General features: G+C 42.3%; 1 non-coding gene across 1 annotated transcript; it reads left to right on the top strand.

Annotated features, from left to right (window-relative positions):
- The first annotated feature begins 1,939 nt into the window (after window positions 1–1,939).
- Window positions 1,940–2,043, top strand: LOC130457701 (U6 spliceosomal RNA). The gene has a single exon (XR_008916988.1). It is a non-coding gene; the product is annotated as a U6 spliceosomal RNA (small nuclear RNA).
- Window positions 2,044–9,894: the final 7,851 nt, after the last annotated feature.

Raw genomic sequence — 9,894 nt, 5'->3', positions numbered from 1 at the left:
AACAAGTAAACGATTGTCTGTTTTCACTTCATTCTGACTCCACCAGTTCTTCTTCTGGAGGTGGCAGTATTCTTTGTTCTAAGTCCCTCAGAATTGTTCTGGATCATTGCATTGCTAAGAATAGCTAAGTCTATCACTGTTGATCATTACACAGAACAGCAAGTATTGTGTAAATATTCTCCTGGTTCTTATGCCCAAAGGGTGCTAAAAGACTGTCTGCCCTTTGATCCAGCCACAGCACTGCTGGGTTTGTACCCCAAAGAGATAATAGGAAAAAGACTTGTACAAGAATATTCATAGCTGCACTCTTTGTGGTGGCAAAAAATTGGAAAATGAGGGGATGCCCATCAATTGGGGAATGGCTGAACACATTGTGGAATATGTTGGTGATGGAATACTATTGTGCTAAAAGGAATAATGAACTGGAGGAATTCCATGTGAACTGGAAGGACCTCCAGGAAGTGATGCAGAGTGAGAGGAGCAGAACCAGGAAAACATTGTACACAGATGGATACATTGTAGCACAATTAAATGTAATGGACTTTTCTACTAGCAGCAATGCAATGATCCAGGACAATTCTGAGGGACTTATGGGAAAGAACAATATCCACATTCAGAGGAAGAATTGTGGGAGAAGAAATGCAGAAGAAAAACCACTGCTTGATTACATGTATCAAGGGGGATATGATTGGGAATGAAGACTCTAAATGAACATCCTAGTGCAAATACCAACAACATGGAAAAAGGTTCTGATCAAGGACATATATAAAACCCAGTGGTTTTGAGTGGGGGGAGAGAAGGGAGGGAAAGAATATGATTCTTGTAACCAAGGAATAATGTTCTACATTGACTAAATAAAATTTTCAAAAAACAAAAATCAAACAAAAAAACAAACAAACAAAACAAAAACCTTCTCTTTTCCAGGTTAAACGCAGCTTCTTCCTTCAGTTTCCTTCTCCTATAGCTTGGTCTCTAGGCTCATCATCCTTTGTCTTTCTTGAGATGCTTTCTAGTTTCTCAATGGCCTTCCTAAAAAGTTATGTATGAACCCAACACTGTGAATATTGTCTGACTGGGAAGAATTATTAGCTCTCTTACCAATAAAGTGTGGCTATTGAATGAGGGGAAAAAATACTCTCCTGGTTCTGCTGATTTCACTCTGCATCAGTTCATGTAGATCTTCTCAGCTCTTTCTGAAATCCTCCTGTTCATCATTCCTTATAGCACAATAGTATTCCATCTCCATCATATGCTACCATTTGTTCAGCCATTCCCCAGTTGAGAGATATCCCTTTAATTTCTAATTCTTTGCCACCACAAAAAGCTGCTATAAATAATTTTGTACAAGTAGATCCTTTCCCCTTTTTGTGTGTGACACTTTAAAATTCAAATTTTCTCCCTTCCTCCCCTCATGGTGAATAGTTTCATTAGGTTACATCCCTACTTCCGTGTGATACACATTTCCATATTGCTCATGTCATGATAGAAGACATCTATTACAGATACAACCAAAATCTCATGAAGGATATACAGTGGAAGATGGGCTGCTTTGATCTCCCTCAGACTCCATCGGTCCCTTCTTTGGCTGTGGATGGCATTTTCATCATGAATCCCTTGTGGTTATCTCAGAGATTTGGTTTTCTCATAATGGTTTAGTCCTTTACAGTGATCATCAGATGCTATTTCTGTTACCGCATACAGTGTTCTCCTCCCCATTGTTTTATTCTTTGCTGCAAAGGATGGGTCATTGGGCAAGGGAAGAAAGTACATACAAAAATAAAGATATAAAAATATAATATAGTTGCCCATGATGGATCCTAAGAGGCGGAGAGAACGTTGGGATCTGGTGGATTCCAAAAGAAACATTTATTTGTACTTACTTCTCTGCCCCCACATTATCATCCCTTCTCCCCTGCCTCCAGTAGAATATAAGCTCCCTGTGTTTGTTTCAGTGGCACATATACTCAAAATGGACAGATACAGAGATGAACATGGCCTCTACGCAAGGATGACATGCACATTTGTGAAGCGTTCTGTATTTTTCTAAGACCTTAATAGTACATTCTTTCACCTAATGTCCAACAATCTCATTGTGAATAAAGAGTTTCATGTTTTAAAAAAATAAAGAATGGAAGCTCCCTAAGGTTAGGGACTGTTCCATTTCTGGCTTTCGGTCCCCAGCACCTAGGAGAGTGACCAATGGTTTTCAAAATGTTTGTGGAATTAAATTAAACGGCCTTAGCCAGAAGAACTAGACAAAGAGACCCATGAGAATAAGGACTTGGATGCCTTGTTGTATGGTTTTTAAGCTGAACTTCATAAAGAAAATAGTCTTTTATGAAAATTGGGAGTGACTAGTGTGAAATTTTCCAGTTTTCTGGGCGATGGGGAAATGTGATGGTGGGTAGAGTTATCTTTTTGTTTCTCCCTCCACTACCATCGCCCTCCCTTTAGGTAGAGGAAGAGGTTGGAGGTTAGAGATCCAGCTAGTTCAGAGATTATGTAGGATGTAGGCAAAAGAGCTCCAAAGAACTCCTTAAAAGTAAGAGACTTCCTGGGGGCAGCTGGGTAGCTCAGTGGATTGAGAGCCAGGCCTAGAGATGGGAGGTCCTGGGTTCAAATCTGGCCTCAGACACTTCCTAGCTGTGTGACCCTGAGCAAGTCACTTAACCCCCATTGCCTAGCCCTTACCACTCTTCTGCCTTGGAGCCAATACACAGTATTGACTCCAAGACGGAAGGTAAGGGTTTTTATTTAAAAAAAAAAAAAGTAAGAGACTTCCTGATAGACTGAGAGTGTTTGGAGTATTGAATAGGAAAATGAATTCAACCCCAGAATTCCATAGGGGTGAATCACAAATTATTATGGAAGTATTCTGGTGAGGAAAATGCCATGTTCAGTCTAAACCAAGATTACTTTATGGATGTCAGGGTTCTTTGACCTCTGATTGCATGATGATGTCTAACATACTCTTGAGAAAATAGGGGAGGGCTTTATGTAAAGATCCAGAGATGAAAGAGATTGCTCCTTCTATCATTCCTAGTCTCTAACTAATTTTTGATCTCTCTCTGTCTACTGGCTACTTCTCTAATGTCTACCAACATGTCCATGTGGCTCTCATTCTCAAAAAAGTCCTCTCTGGGTGTAGTTAGTTGGCTGAGTAGATTAAGAGCCTAACCTAGAGATAGGAGGTCCCAGGTTCAAATCTGGCCTCAGCCACTTCCCAGTTGTGTGACCCTGGGCAAGTCATTTAATCCCCATTGTCTGGCCCTTACTACTCTTCTGCCTTGGAACCAATATGGAGTATTGATTATAAGACAGAAGGGAAAGGTTTAAAAAAAACTCTCTCTGTAGCTATACATCCCTCTTTCCTTTTTTACAAAAATAATATTTTATTTTTTCCAATTACATGTAAAAATAATTTTTAACATTTCTGTTTTGAAATTTTGAGTTCCAAATTCTCTCCTTCCTTCCCTTCTCTTCTCCTTGAGACAGCAAACACTTTGATATAGGTTATAGATGTACAACTAGGCAAAATATATTTCCATATTAGTTATGCTGTGAAAGAATAAAGACCAAAAAAGGGGAAAACAGTATGCTTTGATCTTCATTCAGATTCCATCTATCTCTGGAGATGGATAGCATTTTTCATCATGCAGCCTTTGGAATTGTCTTCGATCATTTTGTTGCGGAGAATAGCTAGGTTATACGCAGTTGATCATAGTACAATCTTGCTGTTACTGTGCGCAGTGTTCGACGGGTTTTGTTTAATTCGCTTTGATCAGTTCATGAAGGTCTTTCCAGGTTTTTCTGAAAACATCCTGCTCACCACTTCTTATGGCCCAATAATATTCCATTACAATAATATACCACAACTTGCTCAGTTATTTCCCAATTGATGGACAACCCCTCAACCTCTCTCCTTTTATGACTAAACTCCTCGAAAAGGCTCTCTTTAGTCTTGTTTCTCTCTTTGAAATTATCAGTGATATCTTAGTGACCAAATTCCTTTTGTCCATCCTCATCACCCTTTTGTCAGCTCCCCTTTTGATACTGTCTTTTCTCTCAGATCTCATGACAGGACTCTATCCTGGTGCTCCTCCTACCCATCTGACCTCTCCTTCTTAGTTCCCTTGTTGAAACTTCATTCAGGGCACACTCACGCACCCTGGGGATCCCCCAAGGCTTTCTTCTGGTTGCTTTTCTCTTTCCACAGAATTCCTTTTTTAATTTTTATTTAGAATATTTTTCCATGGTTACATGATTCATAATCCCCCACCATCTCCTCTGCCCCTGCCAAAGTAAACAAGGAGTTCTACTGGGTTATACATGTATTGTTGTTCAAAATGCATTTCTGGGGGCAGCTGGGTATCTCAGTGGACTGAGAGCCAGGCCTAGAGACGGGAAGTCCTAAGTTCAAATCTGGCCTCAGACACTTCCCAGCTGTGTGACCCTGGGCAAGTCACTTGACCCCCATTGCCTAGCCCTTACCACTCTTCTGCCTTGGAACCAATACACAATATTGACTCCAAGACGGAAGGTGAGGATTAAAAAAACCAACACATTTCTATGTTATTCATATTTGTAGTAGAGTGATCTTTTAACATCAAAACCCTAATCACATCCCTATTGCACTATATGATCAAGTATATATTTTTCTAATGCATTTCTGGTAGCACAGTTTTTTCTCACAAATTCCTCTGGATTGTCCTGGGCCATTGCATTGCTGTTGGTAGAAAAGTCTATTACATTCGATTGTGCCATAATGTATCTGTCTCTGTATACAATGTTCTCCTGGTTCTGTTCCTTTCACTCTGCATCCCTTCTTGGAGGTTGTTCCAGTTCACATGGAATCCCTCCAGTTCATTATTCCCTTGAGCACAATAGTATTCCATCACCAACATATACCACAATTTGTTCAGCCATTTCCCAATTGAAGGGCATCCCCTCATTTTCCAATTTTTGTGCCATCACAAAGCATAGCTATGAATATTCTTGTACATGTCTTTTTACTTATGATCTCTTTGGGGCACAAACCCAGCAGTGCTATGGCTGGGCCAAAGGGTAGGCATTCATTGAAAGCCCTTTGTACATAGTTCCAAATTGTCCTCTAGAATGGTTGAACCAATTCACAACTTCACCAGCAGTGTATTAGTGTCATAATTTTTCCACATCCCCTCCAACATGCATCACTTTCCTTTGCTGCCATATTGGCCAATTGATTAGATATGTTTCGTATAATTTCACTTGGTGATCTCATCAGTTCCCACAGAGTCAGTGATCATTTCTTTGCTGATGGGTGATTCTTAAATCTATTTGTCTAGCACTAACCTCTTTGGTGGCCTCCAATTTCACTTCTCCAACTGCCTATCAGCCATCTCAAATTGTATATCCTATAGACATCTTAAATGAAACATGTCTAAAATGAAGCATTATCAGCACCACCACTGCCCCAAGTCCTTCCCTTTTCATAGTTAAGGAAGAGCAACATTGAGCATCCTCCCAGGTTCCTAAGTTCCTGAAAAGAATTCTTGACTCATCATCCTGTCTCACCACTCTCTTCCTCCTATATCCAATAAGTTGCTGTCAGCCAACAAACACTTATTAAAGCACCTACTACGTGCTAGGTACTACGCTAAAGCCATGGAGATACAAAGAAAAGTAGGAAAGTTGTTTCTGCTCTCAGGATGCTCACAGGCTAGTGAGACACCATGCGAACAAATATTTTTGTTTTGCTATTTTTAAACATGTTTTTAGTACACAGAACTGAAAAACTCATTCTTTTCTACCTATGAAGTAAGCAGAGCAATAATTTCCCCAGGTACTAGAACTGGGAGGAGGGGATGGGGGAAGGGAAATTGACCTCTCCCTTTCCTCCAAATCAGGCCCCTTGCAGCTGTTGGAGTACTTTGAAAAATCTTTACAGGGCCAAAGCACTAAGTTTACGTGATCTTAGCAGCCTCCTCTGTGGACTGTATGTACAAGAACTTCCACGGTATTCTGCAGTGGACCTAAACATACACAACTGCCCACTTGTAATTCTCTATTTTTGGCAACTTCCTCCCCTCCCATATCATAGAATGGGTCTAGCTTTTCTAAAATGCAACGGTTGTGTGCTGGGGCAAACCTGGCCAGCTCTGGAAGCTAATTGGAGATTCGAAATTATAGGCCACCAGAGACGTTCGGGCTGAATAAATAGATTTCAGAATCATCCATCAGCAGAGATGATCATGCAAGCAATGGGAACTGATGAGATCACCAAGAACAATCCTATAGAAAGAAAAGAGGGTCCACAAGAAAGCCTTGGGGGATCTGCAGAGAGAGTGAGTGTGTCTGAATGAAATTCCAACAAGAGAGCTAAGAAACAGAGGTCAGATGGGAAAGAGGAGCATCAGCATAGAGTCCTGCCTTGAAAACCTGGAAAAGGACAATATTAAAAAGGTGATAAGGATGGGCAAAAAGAACTTGGTCGTTAAGATATCACTGACAACTTTAGAGAGTAGTTTGGGTTGAACAATGAGAGAAGTCATACTATAAAGTTAAGAAGAGGGAAGGCCCATGTTAAACATGATTTAGATGGGAAAAATTTGGAGATAATCAATGAAGGAAAGGCATTAGCCTTATGGGAGAGCAGGAAAGGCTTCCTAAAGCAAGAAGGATTTTAATTGGAATTTGAAGGAAGCCAGGAAACTGAGATGAGGTGGGAGAACCTTCCAGGCATGATGTTCAACCAGGGAAAATGCCCAGAGTCAAGAGCTAGATAGTGTTATATGTGAAGAAGGGTAAGGGAGTCAGTGTCAAGGTATCAATCAATCATTTATTAAGAGCCTAGTATGTGTTAGGGGCAGCTGGGTGGCTCTGGGGATTGAGAGCCAGGCCCAGAGATGGGAGGTTCTGGGTTCAAATGTGACCTCAGACACTTCCTAGCTGTGTGACCCTGGGCAAGTCATTTGACCCCCATTGTCCAACCCTTACCGCTCTTCTGCCTTGAAACCAATACTTAGTATTGATTCTAAGATAGAAGATGAGTGTTTTTAAAAAAAGAACCTACTATGTTCTAGGCACTGTGCCAAATTCTAGGGAGACAAAAGAAGGCAAAAATAGTCCCTGCCCTCAAGGAGCTTACAATCTAACAACATGCAAACAAATATATAGAGAGCAAGCTAGATAAAAGAGAAATGGTTGGTTGGTTGGCTGTTGTCCTTCCTACAGAAGATGATTGAAATGATATCACTGGTGATGTCTTTTGACTTGTGCATAAATTGGATTGAAGTGAGGCAGAGTTGCCTAAAGCCATTGTGCTCACTTTCTCTTCCAAATAATAAAATTTTCTCTCAGCCACAAAGATGCTTAGGATTAAGCAGAGATAAACATAAAAGCAGAGAACCCAACTTCTAACTACTCTAAGAGTTTTTCCTGGTTGGGGGCTTGGAGCAGTTTTTCCTGGCTCAGGGTTCAGAGCAATTGTGAAGGAATCCATAACTTTTTTGTCTAAAACAAATTTCCTACATCCAAAGAGGAAGAAACCACATGGGCCTTAGTGACTATTATATTCCCTCTAAGCTTAAAATAAACTAATCATTATAATAGGATGTTAGTCTGTTATTGTTTATTCTCTTTCCAAGTTGTTATAAAATAAGTCTGATAATGCTAATGTAATAACACTCAAGAATTTTGCCAGGAAACCAAGTCAAATAACCTCTATCTAGTACATGTGTTCTTAGATTAAGGTCTCAGTCTCGATGGGGGCAGCTGGGTGGCTCAGTGGACTAAGAGTCAGGCCTAGAGATGGGAGGTTCTAGGTTCAATTCTGGACTCAGACACTTCCTAGCTGTGTGACCCTGGGTAAGTCACTTAACCCCCATTGCCTAACCCTTGCCACTCTTCTGCCTTGGAGCCAATACACAGTATTGATTCTTAGAAGGTAAGTCTTGTTGGTTTTTTTTTAAAGTAAGGTCTAAGAACTTAAAAAATATTTTTTTTGTTAATTGCATTTCACTATTATTGGTTTCCTTTTCCATATTATGTACCTTTTTATGCATTTAAAACATTATTATGGGAAGAGATGAGACTGACCGCCAAAGGAGTCCATTTGTTGTTGCTCGGTCATTTCTGTCATGTCTAAGTCTTGGTGACCCCATTTGGGGTTTTCCTGGCAAAGATATGTAGCCTGCCCATTCCTTCTCTGATGCAGTTGACAAAAGAGGAAACTAAGGCAAACAGGGCTAACTGGACAGGCTGAGGACTCTATCTAATGTGCACCCCTAGAGACAGACCAACGTGCACACACAGGACTAGAAATCCTTGGTACGGAAGGAGAATTGATTTTACACTTTCTGTAAACAACGGATACCTCGTTTGCCCACCTCTGGCCCTGGGCCTTTCCTCCGGCCCTCTGAGGGCTCCCAAGGAGGCTCGCCAGGGGTGTTACCCTGGAAAGCACTTTGGAACTGGAGCCCAGACCATATTCCAAACTCTGACCCTCTCCAGCGGGTGACCCTGGGACCGCAGGCTTCTTCCATCCTCCCTTCCCCATCGGTGACCGAAATAACAGAAAGGCAAATCTCGAAAAACGAATCAATAAAAAGAGAGCAAAAGACGACAAAGAAAAGGAAGCGCGATCTTGGCTGATTGACCGGCAGAGCCACTTCAAAGAGGGATGGACGGCATTGGGGGGGCCGTGACTCCCTCATCACTGGACGGTTTCCGACAGAGGCTAGAGGAAGACTTGTTGAGAATGCCGAGGGGATTCCTCTCCATCGATGGGGGGCCAACAAGACAATCCTGGGGTTTCCTCCCATTTTGCGCCTCTGGGGTCCTTTCCTGGAGCCCCTCCGAACCCCACTTCCACGTCCCTAGGGTTCCTGGACGACTCTGGGACTCGTGCCATCACCACCTGCCTTTTCTGGCTCTCCAACATTCCTGTCTTGTGGATGGAAGCTGAGATCAGTCAGCAGTCAGCCTCCCAGGCCAGGAAGATTTCCGGATAGGCTTGGAGGCTGCACTTTCTCTCTGGGGTCCAGGAAATGACGCATTGTAGGGAATGCAGGCTCTCGCTGACCTCCAATGTCAGGTGTTGGGACACGCTGGGGAACACCAGAAAACACAATATAACAAACACATTCCGCACCGGCCTCAAGGCTTGAGCTTCTGGGAAAGGCGGGTAGAAAAGGCAGAGGAGGATCATCATGGACTTATCCACGACCAACCATGACCTGGGAAGAAAACAAAGGCCCAGAGAAAGAACCACAACCAGAAGTGAGGAGATCTGGGTTCTAGTTCTGGTTCTCCCAGGCGACCCTGGGAAAATGACTCTCCCCTTTTCTTCTAGCCTCTCTACTGACGATTCTCAGATTTCTGTTCTGGATCCGGGTCTCCAGGTGCCTCCAGGACATTTCCACTTTGCTGTCTCCCCAGATCCTCAAAATATGATTTTTTATCCCTAAAACTTCCCCCTTTTCTGCTCTCTACTTGTTTCCACAATGCCGTTCTTTCTTTCTTTTTTTTAAACCCTTACCTTGCATCTTAAAATCAATACTGTGTATTGGTTCCAAGGCAGAAGAGCAATAAGGGTTAGGCAATGGGGGTTAAGTGACTTGCCCAGGGTCACACAGCTGGGAAGTGTCTGAGGTCAGACTGGAACCCAGAACTCCCATCTCTGGGCCTGACTCTCAACCCACTGAGATACCCAGCTGCCCCCATAATGCCATCCTTCAACCAGTATCTTGGGCTCACCTGCGAGGCTTCCCTCTCTCTCACTTCTTGACTCCAATCCATTTTGATGTCAGTCAATCAGTGTTTATTGAATGCTTGCTATGGGCCAGAATACTGGGGATGGCAAGAAAGTAAAAAACTGGATCCGCAAGGAGCTTGTAGCCTGATGGGGAAGATCAC

This window comes from Monodelphis domestica, chromosome 2, assembly GCF_027887165.1.
Source record: "Monodelphis domestica isolate mMonDom1 chromosome 2, mMonDom1.pri, whole genome shotgun sequence".
Lineage (NCBI taxonomy): Eukaryota > Metazoa > Chordata > Mammalia > Didelphimorphia > Didelphidae > Monodelphis > Monodelphis domestica.
This window is presented reverse-complemented; position numbering and strand designations above follow the sequence as displayed.